A 23,760-nucleotide genomic window follows, 5' to 3' on the forward strand; every position below is an offset into this window, starting at 1 on the left:
GTCAAATTTAAATCCACTGGGAAGAAACTTAAAGAAAGGTAACTTAGTAAGCAGCCAGTCACAATCCTTATGATCTTGCACTTCTGACTTAAGAAATCAATGGGGTATGTTTGAAATATTATTTTTCATTAGAAACACACAAAAAATTGAAAATAACTGAAAATATTTCTCGATGTCCCTTCTACCCCCCCCCATTTAAACTTCTTTCTATATGAAAATCAGAATGTCTTTCTTTAAGACATTAAAACAATTAAGACTAATGAGATAGGAAGTACTAAAGAGGACTGATTCTATAATAGAGTAGTAATTATCTTTGGAGAAAATGATATATTCTCCTTTGGCTTGAGGGGCAATGTCTAAAGACTAAACATCACTTAAGTATCGTTAGCCAGTAGTTAGTCTTTAAGTAGAAGATAAAATGCATCATCAAACAATACAAAAGAATAAAATGAACTACGTTAGCACTTCACATAAGAAGAAATCTAAATAATCAATAAGCATGAAAAGATGCTCACCAATGGCCAGGGAAACAAAACAACAAGGATAGCATTTTTCTCCTCTTAAATTAACAAAAAAAAATTCAAAAGAGTGATAGCATCTAGTGTTGGTGCAGATATAAGAAATGGGCACTGTCATATATTGTCGATGGGAGTGTAAATTGAAATAAACTTTTTTGGAGAGAAGGAAAAATTGCAGCAATTATAAAACATTTTAAATACCCAAATCCTGAGATAAATGTCCAAATACTGAGATAAGAATCTCAGCAACCAAATCCAGATACTTTGCTGAGTCACAGAAACTCAGTGCTAATCAATTCAGGGTACTGCTCTTTCCCCCCATAATTTCCAAGTCTTGACATCATGTCAAGATTTTGGAGACAAGGGAGAGAAGTATGTGATCCTCGAAGTCGTCAGTCCACATGCGCATCCTCCAGGAAGTCACTGGCTCATCTGGTCCTCAGCTGTTATCCCAGACAGGTCACTGATGAGATGTCCCTTGTTCCTAGTGGCGTGGTCCCTTTCTGTCCAGCAACTTTCTCTGCTCCTTTCATACCATGCTCAGGGCCTGAGAATAATTTTTCTGCTCCCTTGCTTAGCTGGAGTCTCGGCATAGGGGAAAGGTTGTTTGCAGGCAGGTTTGCCTCTGCCACACACAGCATTTCTTCTCTGGGACCCCGCTGCCTTCATTCCCTGGGGCTGGCTTCCTCACTGAGATTGTAACCTGGGAAACATAGGTTTCCCAGGCCTGGCCTGCGCTAGGACCTACAAACGCCTCCACTGTCCTCACTTCCCTTCCATCCCCCCTCCCTCTCCACCAAGCCAGAGAAACTTTCTCTAACCTAAAACAGAAGTTCTGCGGTCTTTTACGATGTGTCTCCCACACATTTTGTCTTTGCCAGTTTTCTCCATTCCCCTAAGCATTTGGGCTTTTGTAAACCAAAGCCCTGAAGAAGACTTTTTCCCCCCCTCTGATTTTGGAATTAGAACATCCTTCCTCAGTGACAACGAACACAGAAGATCTTAGCCACTTGACTATGGTAGAGACAGAAGGGAGAGAGAAAAAGCATTGGTAATATTTCCAAAATATACAATTTATGAGCTAGAAATCCACTGCTATCCTACAGAAATATAAACATAGAAATGTGTAAAGAGATAGAGACAGAGATGATTATTGTAGCATTGTTCGTAATAGTGAAAAATTAGAGATAACTTAAATGTCGTCCAAGAGGGGAGATGGTTAAATAGATGACAGTAAATTGATATAATGGAATTCTATGTAAACATTAAAAAGAATGTGTACATCTCAATGTGCTGACTTGGAAAGATCCTTCGAGTACTACAAAGTGGAAAGGGCAAACTGCAGGATGACATGCAAGATAGGATCTCATTTGTTTAAAAAAAAACCCCACCCTATTTCTGTGTGTATGTACGTGTGTTAGTATGAGCACAGAAAGGGATGGCAAATGTTAGTAGTAATAATTTCTGAAGAGTGAAATTAGAATGAGGAAAGACTCTTTTTTATTTTACAGTCTTTTTTTAAGATTTCATTTGATTTAGCAAGCACCTACTACATTTAAAGATTTTTTAAAAGGAAAAAAAAGAAAATACATTGTAGCCCATGTTAATTTAGCTCTAGATGGGACTTTATCCATTCTCAAAGCACATATAATTTCTTGAAGCATCAGGAGCTAAGATGTAAAATGAAGACATTGCATTTGTTGAAGTTTATGGTTTGGTCGCAAAGATTAATCACTTTAAGATCCAATGATGATTATAAGAATTATTTTGTAAAATCTTGACTGGAAAGTGGATTCCTGCTGTGAAATATAAGGAAACCAAAATTTAGACATAATTGAAGAAATTTAAACATCTTATCACTCTCTGCCAGACTCTATGAGTCAAATAAATGCAGGAGCTCTTATTTCAAATAAAGGATAACAGTTGACAACAAAGCATAAACATGACCCAAGCCAACAAATGTGCTAACTGTTCTTTATTTTAATTCCCACTACACATCCTCCATTATCTTCAAGATTAACCTCTTTGTATTGAGTCAAATCTAGGAGTAGCTTCTTCTGCCCCTGACACCACTGCGATATGAAAGGAATCTGATTAGTCTGAAATCCAGGCCCAAACTGAACATACTTGGCCTGACTAGAGGTGTTACGATGACGTAGCAGAGGATGAAGTTATGAGCTCAGTGGATATGCTTGGCACAGCGGCGCAGTGTGGTCGCTTCATCAACAATGCTAACACCATAACTCCTGAACAGGATCTGATATCTTTATAGATAATGCCAAAAGAAGAACCAATCTGCCCGCACAAGGCAGGATTTTTGTTTTATATATAAAGGCTGTGACTCACACTGTCAAATAAGAAAATAGCCACAGTTTCAAAACACCTTCAAGTGAACCTTGTCATCCTCATGAGTGTCAACCAGAGCAAAGTTTGCATCACCTCGCAGTAAGAGATGCTTTTTCAAATATCACTGACAATTATTCATTCAATCAACATTTGTTGAATGAGTGCTATGTTCCACGAACAGTTAATATTTATTTAGCACTTACTATGTCCTAGACATTGTTGTAATTTCATAAATTAATCCATTTAACCCTCATAACAACCCTGTGAGTGGAGTATATTGTCTTTCAAATGTCACAGAATTGGGCACTGAGTCACAGAAATGAAGTAACTCACTCAGCTCACACTGACTGGCAGGGAAGAAGCTGAAATCTGAATCCAGGTGGTCTGGCTTCAGAGCCCTGCTCTTTACTCTACAAACTAGGCTAAAAAAAATAAAGGATTTCTCTTTATTGTATCTATATGAGATGATAGATATTAACTAAACCTATTGTGGTAATCATTTCAGCATATATGTAAATCAAACCATCATGCTATATACCTTAAACTTATATAGTGATATGTATCATTTCTCAATAAAACTGGGAAAAAATTAAAAATAAAGCTTTTTCCCAGAAAATAAATAAATAAATAAAGGACGCTATCTAGTGGGGGAAACAGAAATGTGAAAAATAATTAAGATGCAACGTAGGGGCCAGCCCCGTGGACGAGTGCTTAAGTTCGCCTGCTCCACTTTGGCGACCCAGTGTTCACCAGTTAAGATCCTGGGTGCGGACCTACACACTGCTCATCAAGCCTCACTGTGGTGGTGTCCAACATAGAAGAACTAGAATGATCTACAACTAGGATATACAACTATGTATTGGGGCTTTGGAGAGAAAAACAAAACAAGGGCGGGGGGAGATTGGGAACAGATATTAGCTCTGGGCCAAACTTCCTCACCAAAAAAACAAACAAACAAACAAAATGCAATGTAATGCTTTGGGAGCATAAATGTAAGGATGAATAGAGAAAAACCACAAGTCTCAGGGTTGAGTTCATAAGGATTATGGAAATGTGTACTGGAGGGGAGCTGGGCAGCAATTATTCTACTTTTTGGCACTCTGTATTAGCAAATATATGACTAAATGAAATGCTTTCTTACTCTATTCAGATTAGAAGTGTACAAACCAATGAGTTCTAACCTCCCATGTGTACTAAACTGGGTGTTTTGGAACTTACCTAATTTTAGGAGACTAAGATACCACTTAATGCCTTACTTCTGTTAGAAACACTTTGTGATCCTGAGAGAAAAATCTTAGCGTTTTATTTGATGGAATGAAGCTCCACATTGAGCAAGAGCTTTACCTTTAACTCCTAACATATATAGTCTTGGAAGATCAACTAATTGACCTTGAAAACTGCGCCCATCCCTTTTTACAAATCCCACCAATAAATGGAATCTCCATTTTCACTTTCCTCTAACTACTCTAGACACAAATACTTATTTTGCAAAGATATTGATGTGTCACTGGCAAAATTCACTTGTTGTGCTATTTCTGTTTATTATTCTTATACCAGGCCTCATCCCAAAATAGTCCCGCACAAGATGCCACATGTGTCCTCTAGCACTTCAGGAATTAAGAGCATATGGTCAGTAAAAATGGAATCCCCATGACTTCCGACTAAGTTACCCCGGAAAGACGTCCATCCAACGTGGTTAGGAGCTGTTTCTTAGTGTCAGCTTTTGTTCTAAGCTTGACAAGACGTAGCAAGATAAAACTCAGCTGCACAACTGAAAACTTCTAAAAGTTCAGTATGTTAGCCCTGTCTCAGTCCATTTGGGTTGCTATAACAAAATACTAAAGATTGGGTGGCTTATAAATAACAGAAATTTATTTCTCAGGGTTTGGATTCTGGGAAGTCCAAGATCAAGGTGCTGGCAGATTCAGTCTGTGCTGAGTGCCTGCTTTCTGTTTCTTAGATGCCCGTCTTCTGCCGAGTACTCACAGGGCAGACGGGGCCTGGGAGCTCTCTGGGGTCTCTCTTAACAGGGCACTGATCTCATTTATGAGGGCTCCACCCTCATGACCTAATCACCTCCTAAATGCCCTACCTCCTAATACCATCACCTAGGGGGTTAGAATTTCAACGTATCAATTTGAGGGGGACACAAACATTCAGTGCGTAGCAAACCCATTCCACAATATCTGAATGACTCCCCAAAAATGTCAACAGTCACAGAGACAAGTGAAAATGTAAGCATTTCTATTTAAAATTCATTCTGGGCCAGATAATGGGAACACAGAGATGATCGACCTAGGCTGTGCCCACATTGTCCCAAAACCAAAGTTTGGAGCAGGTCAATAGGCCTAGTCCATGTTTGTGACTTTATAAAGTATATTTTTGAAGTGGCTCCTTAATTCAAAAGTAAAATCTTTGTCAAATAAAGACATCAATAGCATCCTCTCCAAGACCGAGGGCCAGATTCCTTCCCTCAGAGTCCTCACAAGACTTTTCACACTACTAGATTAAAGATAGTTAATCAATATGTGCGTTTCAGCCGAGGTAGGTTAAAAAGAAGAATCTATTAAATATAACATCAAATTAGTCACTTTTAAGATAATAGTATAATCGTCTGCAAACAATGACACTTTTAGGGAACAACCATCTGCTGAAAAAAAAGAAGAAAATCTAAAGGTCATCTCATTTCGACTGAAAAGCTGAATTGTAAAAATTATGGTTGGCAAAGTGATATCTCTTCAATCATAATAAAAATAAAACATAAAATGATCCTTACTAGGCCAACAGCAGCTGTCCAATTATAATAAACAAAATTCCTCAGTTGATGTCTTTTTCTGGATCCATGTTTTCTTCACCTTTTATTTTTTCCTCAGAAAACTAAATGGAAATACCCATGGATAGGGGTGAAGAAAGAAAGACATTTGGGGCTGGTTCCTATGTGTGTGTTGGATTATCTGAAATACACAGATAAAACTGGGTGTAAGCCTTAAAATAGAGCAGAGTGTCAATTTCAAAATAAATAATGATAATGGTATTTTCAAGATCAGCTCTTTATTCATGTTCTGTGCCAAAGCATTTAAATACCTTGTGCTACTCATAACATAATGTGGGTGGTAAAAGAAAAAAGCCATCGGTACTTCAACATGTTATTCCTAGAGAGTCTATTCGTGTCAGAGCGGCAAAGATACAATTAATTTATATAACCCCAATATCCTGACGTTGAAACACACAGCCCACGAAGCAAAACATTCCCTTATTTTGAAAAGAGAAGAAAGAACATAAACTCTGCTTTATGCGATTGCACAAAGCTGCTTTGATAAATAATAAAATAATTTTAATTAACAAATTATTCTAATAAACCATTTTTATCAGAGACTTCATTTTTTTTAAGTCCAAAGTTTGAGCCCACACATACTTTTTCCCCATGGGACTTAACAGTTGCTGTGCTGGCCGTTCTGTAGAATTTGAGATGATCTGGGCTTGGCACTCCTTAATTGAGCCTAGATGATGACATTTACCATCATATAGTTAAATGGATGGCTTTAGATGCATTTTTTTGGCCACATATCTCACCTATGTGGCTGAACTCTGTTTTGGGAAGACTTTTTCATTTAAAATTAACCTTTGGGCCATTTAAATCTAGTTTGCTAAAACCATAAACAACTTAAACGTTTTATCCAATCTGTTAATGTAGAAGTTTCATATATTTCTCTTAAAGAGTTCTAAATAATAATGAATCAAATTATTTGTCTTTAGTGGTTCTTTTCTAAGTGAAAAAGAAACAAACCAAACTTATGAAAAACAGAAAACTTACCAAAATCTAACTCTTCAGACAAATAACACACTCAAAGTTGGATCAGGCACATTTTTCAAGTTGAGTTATATTTTAACTACACCTGTAAATAACAAGAAACTAACAAGAAATGGCTCTAGTTTTGGCTTACAACTGGGTTGCATTTTTAATTTGAAAGTTGTCTTACAAATTTAAGTATACCGATTAAAAGCTGAACCTTATCAATAATTTGTGAAAGACTCCTTAAGAAAAATGTAAGGTTTTGTCCAGAAAACAGATATTCTTTATTATTTCTTTTTTGAAAGAAGCCTTGTGAGTTTAAGAAGGAGGGATGTGTGTGTGTGTGTCTATATACTTGACAGAGAGGGAGAGAGAACACCCACGAGTGTCCAAAACATATATTTAAATATCACCAATTACAGAGGCATTCCCTACACTTAACATTCATGCATAACCTTTGTACATATTCAGGTGGAGTCAGCAGAGTATTTATGGAATACAGGGCAGTACTGCTGGGAACCACCTCCCCCTGCGACAGAGGGGTAATGCCATGGGTGGACCATATCCAAGAGAAATAAGATAGGGACTATATGAGAGACAGCATCATAAAGAGGTCAGTACCATAATATCCTTAAGTCTCCAACCCATGCGTGGTGGAGAGGAGAAAGCTTTAATTCTACCAGCTACTACCATGAGTAAAAAGGTTTCATTTCTTGTAAATGTTTATTTCATTCTGAAATCCATTCTTTTTTCTTGTTTCTGATACAGTGTATCTTGCCACTGATGCCAACTCAAGTCAGAAACACTTAAGTAACATAGTGTATACATCGGAGAAGTCCGTGTGCCTGACCGTGTGAGGGGTTGGTTCAGTTGCTACCTGTCTTGCAGCAGGATTATTTTACTTTCATGGATCGCGCTCATTAACCCAGTATGTGATGGAGAGGGCTGGAGCGGGAAGGGGAGGTAGTGCACACAGAGACCTGCCTGGCTGGAGAATGCCAAATGCTTCATATTGATGAGATGCTAGATGATTAAAATCCCAAAGACCAAGAGTTGGCAAATGAGACAGGATGGCATAGTGGAAAAGGCAGGTATACTCAGGTTTGACTTTTACCACTTAATACACGTACAGTCTTGGGCAAGTCAACTTGTTACACTTAGTAACAAATTTCCTCTTCCTTAATACAGAGATAACAGGGTCTTTGCAGGGAGTTACTGGGATAGTGGCACTTAGGCACTCAATTAATGTTTGTCTACCCCTCTATTTACTAAATAAAGCTTATTAAGAAAGTTAAAAATGATCACCTCCCAGTATAAGACCACTTTGCCCTGGAATCTTCCCAGGTACCTCCCCAAAGCATATTTATCATGTCCATGACCTAATGTTGTAACTCCATAAGAATTCGTTTATTCTAACAGCACCAATTTAGTGGCTTCACATGGGTATGGTTGGTCATCCCCAAGTTTGTTCCATGATGGCAGGAACGATTTCCCTCCTGTACAACTTGCATCCTGGCTCCCAGGTCCAAGCTTGGCACACAATAGGGTTTTAAGAAATCTCAGAATGCATAACCTACACCCACTGCCCAACATGGTGAAAGATCAACAGTGAGGCCTTCGAAAATTCTGTTCGTCCTCATTCTTTACTCTTCTTATTTCAAAAATAAAAGACTGACACAAACTTAAGTCACGATAAAGAAAGGCAGACTCATCTCTGCCTTTTTTCTGGAATGCATCATTTCTAGCGCCCAGCTACTCTCTTGCAGGCGGCTGCCTGCGCAGCCATGAGTGCTCCACTTTTCAGCTTTATCAGAAAAATAAAGGTGTGATGGAAAGAGCACTAGAGACAGAATTTTGAAAACCCAGATATTGGCTATATCCACCACATGAACACTTGGGTAAGTTACATTATCTCTGTCAGTCTCGTTTTTTCTCATTTGTAAACTGGAGATAAATCTTCCATGCACTAAATACATACCTCACCAGTCCACTATGAGAGAGGATGAGATAAAATGTGCAAAAGAGCTGGAATGCTGTAAACCTCTATATGGAAGTAACAAACTGTTAGGATTAACATGTTCTTAGAAGGAGGGCGAGGGGAGCTGCTACCAGAGCAGGCATAAGTATCCTTACTGTGGGTTGTAATCCCAAGAAAGATGTTGGAAGAAGACACAAGTCAAGTGGGGAGAAGAAGCTGTCTGTGTGTGTGTATACTGGGGGAATGGGAAGGAGAGGCGCCATCATTTATTGAACACCCACTCTACGCTACAATCAGCCAAGGTGAACATACTCTACAATAATTAATCCAGGTGATTTGTTGCATCCCATCTCTGTTACCTGTCCATAATTCCTCTTCAGTAAAACCTCAGACCCACATCGAACAAATAGGCCAGGTAGAACTGAGAAAATAACCTAAATCTTCCAGGTTAGTGTATTTTAGTTGGACTTAAAATAACAACACTTCTAAATCGATTGAGGATTCTTGATGTTACTTTAAAAAACATTTTTTGTAAGTATTTTGTATATTTGTCCCCAAGGATCTTATTTAAATTCTTGTTGTGTACTTTTTATGAAGAAAGGATGTGCTAAGGGAAATTTTAAGCCTAACACCCATCTCAAGAGATGATAAATACTAAACCTACAGTATGAAATTAGCAGTCTTATTCTATTGACTCATTCTTCAATAGAGTAGTTCAGTGGTGTGCCTGAGCCAGCTGGCATTGACTCACAAGGGCCAGTTTTGTGCATTTCTTCCCAATTACATTTTCATCAACATTGGTCATTTGAAATTAGCCACGGTGGGAGCAGTCACACCATAGAAATGGTCAAGGTAACAAATCAGGGCTTTTCCCCCTGAGAGCCAGTTATTAAACATTTACCAGCACTGTTTTATGACTCTCCTCATATCAAGTTGTTTAATTCTTCCATGTCTGCAATTCCATCTTCCACAGTCAGTTCCAAGACTTTTCCTCACTAAGATAACTTGAAGATTTCTATTTCATAAATTGATCCAGTCCAGAAGGTTGGTCTAGAAACAAACTGACTCATTTTTGCTTTCCATAAATCTTCTGTCTTTCTTCTTACTTCTCCTCTTTTATTTTCCATTTTTTCTCAGCTGTCATAATTACCTATCTTTCCCTATTCTACGCATTATTCTCCATCCAGCTCTCCTATTCCTGAGGCTTTCCCCTAAAACTAGGACAGCAAAATTAAATGCCTAAATAGAAACATATTTCAAGTCTTTTGGTTTTCATGCACATAGCCAGTGCCTATAATATTTCAGGAATTACAAGTGAATGAAAGGATGCCCTTCTGTCTGCTTTATATTTTATATGCGTGCACATTTTGGCATCTTCTTCATCTAGGGAATTTTTTCAGAGACTATAAGACAATATAATACAGTGGATTGGCGATAGTACAGCAATAAACCTTATTAGCCATTCACATCCAAGCGCTCCTCATTAATGATGATAACCTATTTACAAAATGAATGTCAGTTGCAATCTTCTCATCACAAGCATGATGAGGCATTTCCACCAATTGGCATATTAGATTCAGCTTCACAACTCCTTAGTCATAACTTGGACAAGTTACATAGACTATATGAGCCTTAGTTTTCTGTAAAATGGGGAGAATAATAAGAATAATATCCGTTTTGCAAAAGTGTTGTGAAAGTTAGTGATAATATTAATAGAGTCCCTGGTACAAGTGCTATATGTTATTATCTTTGTTATCTGGAAAATGTTGTTACATTGACACTACATTTTCTTCTAGGCTACTGAAGAACACATACACTTTCTTGATAAATGTCTCTCTTTCTTTATCACTACAACATACTTTGAAATAATAAAAAATTGATTTTATTTTATTACACTGTTATATATGTATATTAAAAACATTTAAAAAATAATGATAAGGGACTGGCTGAGCAGCATATTTGTTAACTGTGTGCTCTGCTTCAACAAGCGAGGGTTCGCAGTTTCAGATCCTGGGCACAGACCTACATATCTCTCATCAAGCCATGCTGTGGTGGCATCCCACATACACAATAGAGGAAGACTGGCACAGATGCTAGCTCAGCAATAATCTTCCTCAAGCGAAAAGGGGAAAATTGGCAACAGATGTTACCTCAGGGTCAATCTTCCTCATAAAAAATTAAAATTAAAAAATGGTAATAGAAAAGGGAAGGCAAAATCTATTTCTTGAAAATTTCCCACTGATGCAGTGTTGTACATGCTTCCAGGTTTTTTTAAATGCATATACGGTTGTAAAATGAAATCAAACTATATATATACTGTTTTGTAATCTACCTTTTCCATTTAACACATCATGAACCACTACTATGTCAATAGATATGATTATACAGCAAAACTTTAACATCTACAATGAATTCTGATCTATGGATGTCGCACCATCCATCAGAAAGAAAGTCCAGGTATGGCTGTGATAACCTACTGCAGCTTTTAGGCAAAAGTCAGGGACCCCTTTCCCAGGTGTCTGATGGAGGAAGGGGTTAGCCAGACAGTCTTACCACTTAGAAAAGTCAAGTGGAAAACAATGAGTGTTGGATCCTTAGATCTTCGTAAGGCAGAGAAGAAGACCATGAGATGAACCAATAGGTTATAGCTAATTGGCTCTAGAGGATAGAAATTTCCCACAAGATGCCTGGAGAAGATGACCAAATGGGAGGCTTAGCTCCACTCCCCTGCCCTATCCCCCCATAGAGGAGAAGAAGGTGTTTAACAACTCTCTCCTAAGACTAAGAGCATTGGCCAGCTCCAGTAGACTAACAGCATAAAGGCTATTGCTCTTTGGCCAAATTGTCTTCTTCTTCTTCTTTTTTTTGGGGGGGGGGGGTGGGGGAGGTTTCTGAAAGGAATGAGGAAACCTACAGGTGATTAAATGTTCAGTGTAAACCTCTGGGCTGGTGTTAGTTCAGGGCAGGGACTGAATAGGAGAAGGTAGCAAGAAATACAGGTTAGCCCAATCCACCAATTCTCTAAACCATATTTCCTTACAGGTTGTTTCAAGACATAAAAGAAACAATTTGAGTGTTCAGTGCAGCTAAGAAGAAGTAGGTAAAATTCTTCATAACATTAGAATGACCGAATGTTTCAAAACTTCTGTATTTGAGCCTGTGTGTATATGTTTGAATAGATTTGGTCTTTCATGCAATCAATTGCTGCCAGCAGCAAAACATGAGTTATAAAAAGGAATTTTTTATTAAATCAGTACATCAAAAGATAGAAAGCTATTATTACTCGGAAAAAGAAAGGAAAGGGGGTAACTGGCTTATTTTGTAATTGTTTTTCACATTCTTTTGGATGCAAGTACAAAATCACCAATGATGACTCTTAGCAAAATTGAATTGAGGAAGTTAGTCAGAAAACCCAGCCATAATATTACCCTTTCTGAAGTTCCTCCAAGTCACTCATTGGCACCATCTTGGACAACTGCCTTGACTCCCAGCCCCATCTCTTTGCTCACTCATTCTCCTCTGCTATTTGGTGCAAGGGCACCCACACAATAAAGCAGAAAAAAATACTTGTTACTTTGAGCATGATTCACTTCCACAGAAAGTCCTGCTTTGAATTGCTCGTCCTCCTCCCGTGTGGTCATCCCTCCCAGCCTTGGGATCTACGGCAGAAAAACTGCTTTAGGCCCAAAGAGGTTTCTATTCTTTCTTAAGAGTTACCATTTCCTCCCATCAAGAGTGGTTAATGAAAAACCCTCTGATCAGTTGTATTTGTTGTGCTTCAATGTTGAGCTGCCATTTAAAGGGTTTAAAATTAGGTTGGTTGCTGTTGCTGCTTTTCCTGTAGCCAGTTAATCACAGGATTCTTTGCCACATTGAGGCCAGAACGGGCATGGCATATGCAACAAGTAAGGAAACCACTGATTATAGGCCAAGTAGCTAATGTGCTTACACAACATGAATTGTTTCAAACACTCTGAACATTATTTTCTTTGTTTTTAACTGTCCTTGACTTAAGAATTGTTTCTCTAGGACCCAGCACTGGGCCTGGCACATTTGTTAATGAGTAAATGGGTTTCTGGCTTTTCCCTTGAATGGGTGACCAGTCATAACAGACTTTTTCTTGGGAAAATCAAAACTGGAGTTTGAGTTGGAGACATTCTATACTAATCACTGAACCCGAAATTGTGAAGGCCCTCCATTCTCCTTCCTGGTTGGGCTACTGTGACCTACAGATGATAATGTTAAAATTCAGAAGAAGTGCAATGCACATTTTAAAAATCAATGCAATCTTTCAAAATCATATTTTAATGAAAAACTTGCAGCTTGCATTTGCCTTGAAGTGCAGTCAGATTTAAAATCCAAGTACAGACATGATGCCACCTCCTCTCAACTTTCTGGCATTGCTCTGCCATTGCATTCGTAAGAAAGTTCTTTTGTTTCAGGATCTTAAAATGTACATAAAATACTTAGTGTCTTGCAGGGACCGAGCATCAAGAACTCATGGGTTCTGACTTGTTTTTCTATTCTGCCTTGCTGTATGTCTTTAGGCATGTCTCTAAATCTCTTAGTGTCTCAATTGGCATGTCTATAAAGTGGAGATAATTCATCTCACCTATTTCATAGGAGTGTTGTGTGGAATGGACAATTAGTGATTATAAAGTGTGTTGAAAGCACAGTGTATGAGACAAATGCTCATAAATGATGGTGACATATTACAGAGTAGGAATGCCGTATTAAACCACTTTTACATAGAAAGAAATTAAAGTGCAGTGAGATTTTCATATCACATCCAATGTTGAAGATGATAGAAAGCAAACCCTCGCTCACTTCCTTAATGTTGTCATTGTTCTACCCTACTGACAACCAAAGGGGTAAGCGTTATCATGCCAGGTTCATTTTCACCTGGAAATCCAAACACTGAGATGACGAGATTACAGCAGAGAGAGGGTTTTAATCACAAGGCAGCCATGGGAGGAAGCAAGAGCATGAGTTTCAAACCCACTTCCCCAAAAATATGGACTCAGGAATATTTATGGGGTGGGGGCAAGGTGGTCTGAAATGAGATAGATGATTGGAGGTGAGGAGAGATGAAGTAATTGATGATCCGTGCAAGCATAGTCAGACTTCATGTGTCTTCATAGGACACGTGTTCACAAAATGTCAGCAAAAACACAATCAGAGGGTGAGTTTTTAGCCTCTTGACATCAAAAAGTCACCTATCAGACATCTGCAAGGGCCCAGGTGATGAGTTGGTGGTCTCAACAGGCATGAAGTGGACAAGGGGGATCTAATTCCTGAAAAACAGCTCATGTATCCACTATCATGGTGACCCAGGCTCCAGGGAAACATTATCTATAGTAACCTAGTGGGAGTCAAAATATTGCCTAAAGAGCACAGTTAACAGTGGGTGGGTAAACGGCTAAAAGCTATAATCAGTAATTGCAAAAAGGAAAAAAACCTTTACTTCCTAGCTGCTTAATCATCAATGGCTAACTGTTTGCTGGTTTCATAAGAAGCCTAACATAACACTAAATAATTTGAAATAATTATCACAGATAGCTAATTCCTGACTATAAGCAGCCTGCAACTTCTGTATGCTATTGAAAATGTAGCAACAAGGCCAACCGAGAGCAGGAGTAATGCAGTCATTGATCTCCTGGCTTTTACTTGTTTGTTTTTCTTATTTGTTTTTGACGCTTGGGAGGAAAAGAGTCTTTAAAGATATCAGGCTAATCAAAAACCTTCTATTACTATGGCAAGCTAGTCACAGAACCAAAAGATAATCAGCATAGGTAGTACACCAAGAATATTTTAATGCTGCGTGAATACTGACGTTGAGTTCTATTCCCTTGAATTCTTGGCTTCACCATGTCCCACAAGTCAAGAGCTTGACCTCACTTCTGTTCTCTCAGACTGCATCCAGTGCTGCAATAGATTCAATGTTTCTAAAGTATGTTTACTCCTAAAAAATAAACAGAGCCACATACCAGGTCCTTTCATTTACCAGCTTTGCCAAAGATTTCCATGCAGAAAATGTTGCCATAACCACTGTGATACGTGACCCACCATCCTGTGTGGGGACCACATCATGGCAGATACGATCTTAACTCTATGGCAAGGTGCAAAGAGAAAAAGATAAAAGAAGATTTAAGAAAGTAAGACATTTCCAAATTATGCAAAGTTTAGGCAATGTTACAAAATTACTCTGACCCATAAAACACAAGATATAAGCAGAGTTAAATGATCTTATAGGCCTAAGGAGAAAAATGTGTCTATACTCAAAATGAAAATTAGGACCAACATATTGGAAAGTTGAAGACCATAAGTCAATCATAACAATAACTAACATAAATTTAATATATCAATAAATGTTATTATGCTATATAATTTGCATGTATTATAGCATTGCATTTCTCACAGCAACCTTTTGAGAAATTCATTCATTCATTCAAACATATTTATTTAGTCTTCTGGTTCCAAGTAGGAAATAGTAGGTGATGAGGACCACTATTTCTACAACAATAACTTTCATAAGCCAGCTACAGTTCAAAAAAAGACAGGCTTATTTTAAAAGTCCTTGGAAAGTTGAGAAATCAAGGAGAATTAAATAATCCATAGAAAGGAAAGCCCTTCTAAGATGAGCAGTCTGTCACTGACTATTTTCTGTGGAAGATTTGCCAATTCTAGACATGGGCTGATGACTGGGTTTGGCCCACACAGAGGGACTTCACTGGGAGAATGAGAAATCAACAAAGCTTTTAGTGGTCGTGTGGGGTTGGCGGGACAATTGGAAATTTCAGACATCCTAACACATGGTTAGTTTTTCCCACAGCATATTTGCTGAATTCTGGAACTAGGAAGCTTTTATAAAGCAAACTGAAATCTCCTGTAGTACGATGGTGTTTAAGAGACAAAGTACCACTTGAATTTGCAACCTGCCTCAAACACACAGCTGGACTCCTCCTCAATATGTTTGCCCAGTTTGGAAGCAGTGGAAAGCAGGAGGCCAAAGACCAAAGTCTCAGACCTCTGAAGTGCAGACTGAATGTCTCATAGTGTTTCAAGGTCAAAGTGATGGAGACCTGCTAGGCTTTCAATAAAAAGACTTAGATGCACATGCCTGAGAAAGAGGGGTAAACGGATTCAAACTGAGTCATATGTACCTGCTATCCAGTTCCAACTCAGTGTAATGTAGGTTGGAATGAGACAATGAGTCCCTAACACTCTCTTCCTAACATGGAAAACTTATTGGTAGAAGATATCATCTAGAGGTTCTAAAAATACCTACACATGATGTTTGTCATACAATTAAAAATTACTAGATTTGTAGAGAGCCTAATAAGTATAACTGATAATCAATGAAATAAAACATAATGGTAGAAGATCTTTAAATGATTCAGATATGGGAGTTAGCTCACGAGGGCTTTAAAATAATCAGTTCCAAAAATCAAAGAAATTAAAGAGAAAGAGGGGCAAAACTGATAAAAAGATGGAGAATAATGACAGAAATTGGGATTTATTACAAAGGATCAGATTGGCACCCTAGAACTACAAAATATGATATCTGAAAATAAGAAGTCCTTGATTAACAGCAGACTGACCTATGGAAGATGGTATAATTGCATCAAAAGATAGATCAATAGAAAATACCCAAACTGAAACATAGAAAGAAAAGATTGGGAAAAATAGAGCTGAGTATAAAAAGAGACTTGGTATCTAGTGAAAATGGTGAATTTACATGTAACTAGAATCTCAGAAGGAGACAAAAATGGAGAAGGATAAAATGGAGCAGAAGCATTATTTGAAAAGATAATATCCAAGAATTTTCCAAACTTAGTGAAAAACATCAACCCAGAGATTGAGATCAAGAGTTTTATCAAAACCCCAAACAGGATAAATACAAAGAAAAGCACACCTAGGCACCTCATAGTCAAATTGTTGAAAGCCAAGAACAAAGAGAAAATTTTAAAAACAGCCATAGAAAAAAACACACAACCTTTAAAGGAACAATAATAAGACTGACAGCTGACTTTTCACCAGAAACCAGGGAGTCCAGAAGAAAAGAGAATGACATCTTGAAGCTGTGGAAAGAAAAAAAAACCCAAAAGCTGCCAACCTAGAATTCCATACCCAGTGAAAACATCCTTCAGAAGTTTTTCAGGCTGGAGGAAAATTATTCCAGTTGGATGCATGAGACTGCAGGAAGGAACAAAGAACACTAAAAAAGGTATGAGTATTTCTGAAAAATAAAACATGTATATCACACACACATACACATAAGGACAGTTTCAAATAAAAGCAATAATAATCTTGTGTACAGGCCATACCACATGATAGAAGTAAAACATGTGATGACACAATGGGCAAGAGGGGAGTGAATGGAGTCGAAGTAAGGAAATGATCTTCCATTCTTCAGGAACTGATGAAGTACTAATTTAATGTAGGCTATAGTAAGTCAAGAATGCATATTTTTATACTTAGGATAACCAACAAAAGATTTTTTAAAAATCTATAACTAAACAGCCAATAGGGAAATAAAAATGGGATAATGGAAAATTTTATTAATCCAAAAGTAGAGAAGAAAGAAGGAATGAAGGAAAACAGAAGAGATGGGACTAACAAAACAAATAGCAAAGTGGAGACATGTGCTCCACTCTATTAATAATCACATTAGCTGGACAATGGACTAAACAATCTAGACAGAAGACTGTATAAAAATAAGCCCCAATCATATGCTATTAATAGAAGGCACACTTTTACTCTAATACAGAAAGTTTGCAGGTAAAATCATGGATAAAGATATGCCATGCAAAATCCAGCACAAAGAAACCTGGTGTGCTGTGCTATTATAGTCAGTTGTCTTAACAATGTTAACTTAACAATGGGGACGTGTTCTGAGAAATGTGTCATTAGGCAATTTTGTCATTGTGTGAATGTCATAGAGTGTTCTCACACAAACCTAGATGGTATAGCCTACTATACACCTAGGCTATATGATACTAATCTTATGGGACCACCATTGTATATGTGGTCCTTCATTGACCAAAATGTCATGGCTGTGTATGACACAGTTGATGTAAAGCAAGATGTATTACTAGAGGAAAAGGAGAGAATTTCAAAATGATTAAGTGATCAACTGAATAAGAAATTATAACAAGCCTAAATTTGTATATATCTAATAACATATCTTCAAGATGTATAAAGCAAAAATTGACAGAATTAAAAGAGGGAACAAATCACATATGTATTTAGCAACTTAGGAAGTGCTGATAATATAATGCTGAACAGAGAGACATGGCTGCTGCCTTTAAAGGAGCTTATGGTCTAACACAAGAATGTTTCCAGAGGCAAACAACACTGTTTCCTCCTTCTCTTGAACCAAAGTGCTATTCTAAATACTATTATCATTCTCACTTTAAAAGAGAAGTTGAAGGAGTTTAACTGAGACACGATGTCATTTAACTAGTAAGTGGCAGAATCAGGACAAGAACCAAAGGCTTTCTGACTCAAGACTCTGAGCTTTTAATCACTCTGTCAGCAGTTACATTTCAAGGACAATTCTCTTTTCAACTGGGATTTATATATAACGGTCAACATTTAACCAAATGTTTAAGTCAGAGTTTAAAAAATAATTGCTATCTATTACCACCATGATTTTGATAACAAAAATATAAAGGATATAATTTCAAGTAAAATATATCAATCCTTCCCCAAAAAAGATATTTGGCAACATTTTACCAACATGAAAAAATAAGTGAAGAATAGTCTCTCCCCTCTTTTGATCATAGACAAGTGAAAAGTCTATCACAAATAACACTGGTCTGTTGTCCAGCTTTAGGGAACTGACCAAATAGACTGAAAAGAGTAAAATACAATGGAAGGCAAGTAATCAGACCTCTGCTAATGAAAATGTAGTCAATTTGAAAACGCAAAGAAACAAAGAAACACAAAGTAAGGCCTACTACTTAGTGGAGAAAAGACAGACCATTTCCAGGCATTTATTCAGTACTCACCAGTATTGAGTTCCTACTAAGTTAGGCGCACAATGACTAACAAGACCAACATTTTCCCTGCCTCTACGGAGCTTATGTTTCAGAGTCTACACTCTACACAATTTATATTCTAGTGGAAATCAGGTAAACTATGGGAACAGAACTTTGCTATTTATCTTCCCTTGGCCAACCTAGTATTTGTTTGCACTCTCAGAACTGAGCCAGGAACGAGGTCAAAATAATCACACGGGTTGGGCTATGAGTTTGGATACCATGTAAAATAAAAGCCTCTATAGTAGGTATCTGTCCCCTTATTTTAACTGTCATCTCCTTTCTCTAATTTGCCATTTCAGCCTTCCTGACTGATTTGAATGTCAACTTCATCAAACAGTGAATTCCAATATATATGTAGATTTACTCTTGGACTTCCTGATTTTGATGTCTACTTTTGTGTCAACATTAAATTGCATTAGCTCCTGTAACTGTGTATTTTAAAATCTCTTAGGGTAAGTTTTCTCTTATTAATCTTCTTTTCTAAATTTCCTCTGAAAATCTTAATTTTTTTCCTGTTAGATTTTTTCCTTGTTGAAATTACCATTAAGTTTTAAAAAGTAATTTATAAAGACTTAGTAATGTCCTACAGGATAATTTTTGTTACAGGAATAGAAGTTTATTTTTTGTTAATTTTCCTATAGATTCTTATGACTTTTTTTTAAAAAAATAGATAATATCACGCTAAAATTCCTTGATGGTGATCCAGTTGTGAACGAGGCTAAAGTCAGTCAAACATAGAGGTTTGCTGCCCGGTCCCCAGTGGCTTAAGGCATTTTTTCCCTTTGAGAGAAGGGTCCAAACAAGGTCAAGGGCTTCATGTCTTTTCCCACAGTAATGACCGATGCCCTCCACCAAACCTGCACCACCAAGAAAGTCTCTCTCTGGTACCCTGCCGTGCCCCCAATCCTTCTCAGGAGCATCCAGAAAAAGTTCAAGAAAAAGAGTCTGCCAATGAATGTGAACTGCCCTTGTGTCTAGGCTAGCCCACACTCAACCTTTAGAAATTCATCAAAATTTGAACTGATTTCTTCTTACCCACTTGCATCTCCTTTCCATGCCTTGCCAACCACAGGTAAGCCAGCTCTGACATCCTCTCTTTCCTGGGGGGTTGGGAAGGTGTGCCTCTTTAGATTTCAGATTGCCTGATTAGTCTGTAACCTCAGTTACAGAGTTTTCTGGCTTCCAGAAAAGTTCTAAGTTTGCAGTTTATCTGGCTTTTTCTCATTGTGATGTGAGGTTGGAAGTGGTATTCTTTCCAGCTTTCTACATCCTCAACTAAAGCAAACCTCTGCCTCATTAATGGATGCATTCTGTGATTGTCTTATATTAATATGCTTATATTTGGGCTAAACTTGCTGATAATTTAGCATACTTCTCTGTTCAATGTGCTAAATAAACATTTTTTAATCAGTGTCACTCATCTATTAAAATAAATCTTATGTAAAAGCACAATATACAAAAGAAAGAAGCGAGAAGCTGTTTAATTGAACAAGTATGAGTAACGAGACCCACCCTCTCTGTTCTTGTGGTGATCCCATGCTAGGACTCAAAGAAACAAAGTAGAAAACCTCTGCTTCATTGAAATATATCTTAGAAACTGGTGAAGAGGAACTGAAAACCAAGCTGGAGTACAGTCATTTCCAAACTTTTCTTGATTCCTTGCTTCTATAATAATGAACCCCTAGTATATCTATATGCACCAAAAAATCAGAAATATTTTTTAAGATATGATATTTTAAAAAATAAATACAATTAGAAGTTCTTATGCTTTCTTCCCATATTCCGTGGTATTATCGTGCACAATCCTTGGATAAGCACCCCCAACTTGCAGATGACTGTTGTAGTAAATGTTGTCCATTCTCCCTCCACATGGGAGTAGGTGACGTCTTCGATCCCCATGCCTCCTCTCCCCCTCGCTCTTGCATCCCTGGGTCCACTGACTCCTCCCAAATGCAGCACAGTCCAATCTAAGGAGCTGGCCCACCGGGGCCTTGGGTGCAAAGAAAGAAAAGCAGCCTTGATTCCCTCATTGTTGCAATGTAGAGCTGAACTAACATCTTGGGTGGGGGGGGGAGGCTCCCGTATTGTGCCCTGGAATGTTCCTGCTCTCTGGCTGATTGGTGCTAATCACTACTGTTTCTGAAATGTCATACAATTTCTCATTGATGGCCTATTCTGGTAACAGGGAACTTGAAGAGGAATTCCTGAACACAACTCAAAGAGGAAGAAAGGAGTGGGTAGGAGGGAAAATGAATAGGAACGGTATTTCTCCGTAGTACTCAGTTGCTACCTAGCTAATTCAGCAGGTTTTAAAGAAGAGCTGTCCATCTGTAAGTGTGTTACGAGTCTGAAACTGCTTGCATTAGGATTTCACATCTACTCAGTTAATTACTGGATATTTTACCATGGAAAAAACAACGTTTAAAGCCAGAGACACCCCTACTACAGTTAGAGCTGCTTTACAGGTCAATTAGGAAAGTCCCACAGAAAGAACGCACCCAAATTATGACTGAACCATTGACTAGAGTACTGTGCTGTATTACCAGCAAGTATAACCTAAATAATAGCTGTTATGATTTGGTAAAACAGTAAAATATAAAGCCACACAAAAGAATGTTTGTCAATGATGGAGTTTAATGTCTTTTAGGAAATGAGGACTTTTCATGTTAGTTTCAGCCTGGAGTTCCTCTTTTCCTCCAGAAAATAAAGAGGGATATCATCACTTCCACCACCACAACACTGGGAAAATCAGAGACAGTATATATCAGTAGTCAGAACTACCATGTACAGTTATGTATACTGTGCACTGAACAACTCTAAGAGCAATTATTGCCATTATAATCATATGAATACCACATGACTAGGTAGAGGTTCATATGTATGCTATTAACTCAGATAGACTATTTTGGAATCCTGGCCTACCATTTACTAATTTTATAATCTTGAACAAGTTATTTAACTCTCTGGTCCTTTATTTTATCATCTATCAAATAAAAAAATAATGATTTCCATTATAGAATAGTTACAAATATTAAATGGGATAATAGTAAAAAGTTCTTAATCCAGTGTAGTGGAATGAATAATGATGCCCAAAGATCCACATCCTAACCCCCAGAACCTGTGACTATGTTATGTTACATGAGAAAAGGCAATTACAGGGCCAGCCCTGGTGGCCTAGTGGTTAAGTTTGGTGTGCTCTGCTTCGGCAGCCCAGGTTTGGTTCCTGGGCACGGACCTACACCATTCATCAGTGACCACACTGTGGTGGCAGTTCACATACAAAATAAAGGAATGTGGGTCACAGATGTTAACTCAGGGCAAATCTTCCTCAGGAAAAAAAAAAAAGGTAATTGAAGTTGCAGAGAGAATCAAGGTGACTAAATAGCCAACCTTAAAATAAGAATGTTGTCCTGAGTTATCTGGATAGGCCCCATATAATCACATGGGCACTTAATAGCAGAAGAGGACGACAGAAAAGGAGGTCGGAGAGATGCACCGACAGAAAAACAAGGAAAGATTTTAAGCATGAGACAGACTCAAATTGCCATTGCTGGCTAAAGATGGAGGAAGGGGCCATGAGCCAAAAATTGCAGGCAGCCTCTAGAAGCTGAGACTTCCCTTGGCTAAAAGCCAGCAAGGAAATGGGGCCCTCAATCCTATAAATGCAAGGAACGGAAATCTGACCACAACTTGATTGAGCAAGGAAATGGATTCCTCCCCAGAGGTTCCAGAAAGGAACACAGTCTGCCAGCACCTTGACTTTAGCCCACGGAGCCCCTTTGTGGACTTCTGGTCTACAGAACCATAAGATTATGGATTTATACTCTTTTAAGCCATCAAGTGTGTGGTAATTTGTTACAGCAGCAATAGAAAGCTAAAACTAATATACTCATTGATGCGATTGCTATTATTACAACTATAATCATTCATTCAATCTTTAACAATGTTTACTAAGGACCTACTAGGTGCCAGGCACTGTTCTAAGTACTGAGATCCCACAAGAAACCAACTAGTGAGGGCCCTGCCTTCATCAAGCTTACCTCTTAGTGGAACTAGCCAGAGCTAGAGCAGGGAGCAGGAAAGTCCTGAAAGCAGCCGTAGGCGGTTTGCTAGGCGTATTATCTAAGAAGGGAAACCTCTTCAGAAAGTCAGGTGAGGAACGTTAAATAATTGTGACAAAGAAGTTGAGAGGGCACTCATCCAAGCAAGTGACAATGTTACACCACCACCAAAAATAGGTTCCAAGAAGAGGATCATTCACCCCTTTGATAAATCAAGAATGTGACCTGGTCAATACAGAGATTTCATTCAGTTTACACCTAAATAAGAGGGACAGTAGAGTGGAACCACACTTATACTGGAGTATTTGTAGTTTGCAGCATTTAAAATTAATCTTGCTAATTATTTAATAAAATATAGTTTTTATTCCACTTTATGAATTTGTCCATTCTAGATCATTTTGCCTTAATAAAGGACAAATTTTAAAAACCCTTCTGAACCATTATAGATTTCCGTTCCCTAAGTTAACACAAAATTTTAACGTTTCACCGGTTCTAAGCATTTACACATGCGTTGTGTCGTTTGGTTTCCACAAACATTCTGTGAAGCATTTTATCTCCATTTTACAAATCAGAAACTAGACACAGTTAGAAAGGGATGAATGATTCAAATACTAAAAGGACGTTTAGCAGTCTACATGAAAATTAAAAACATGATGAAGAGAGGAAAGGGCTTCACGGGGACCAAGGACGGCAGTTGCCTTCCTCTGGAGCTAAACTTGTAAGGTAAAAAGCAAGGAAATGCAGCACAGATGATGAGCTTCGTCTATCCCAACGCTGTGCAGCCACCTGCCAAAATAAAGCAGCCCACCCCATCCACTGCTGCAAATCTTTCAGTCGAAACCTCTGGCTGTAAAGGAAACAGCACCAATTTGCAACATTCCAGGGCTCTGAGTTGGTTTCTGGAGTCTTCTGCGTCTGCTCTGCGAGGAGAATGAATTGATGCCATGGTCCTCTGTTACTTTCAATAAACTGCCTCTGGAGTTAATAAGGGATCTTGAGAAACGGGCTAATGGTGAGA

The 23,760-nt window shown here is 38.0% G+C and overlaps 1 long non-coding RNA gene across 1 annotated transcript in view; it reads right to left on the reverse strand.

Moving 5' to 3' along the window:
* The window catches only part of LOC123284215 (uncharacterized), a 73,981-nt gene extending 55,213 nt beyond the window's left edge, over window positions 1–18,768 (reverse strand). The window contains exons 1-2 of the long non-coding RNA XR_011501936.1: window positions 18,649–18,768; window positions 14,623–14,744 (exon numbers count right to left, since the gene is read on the reverse strand). This is a non-coding gene — a long non-coding RNA (uncharacterized lncRNA). The remainder of the gene's footprint in view (window positions 1–14,622; window positions 14,745–18,648) is intronic.
* Window positions 18,769–23,760: the final 4,992 nt, after the last annotated feature.

Source organism: Equus asinus, chromosome 3 (assembly GCF_041296235.1).
Source record: "Equus asinus isolate D_3611 breed Donkey chromosome 3, EquAss-T2T_v2, whole genome shotgun sequence".
NCBI lineage: Eukaryota > Metazoa > Chordata > Mammalia > Perissodactyla > Equidae > Equus > Equus asinus.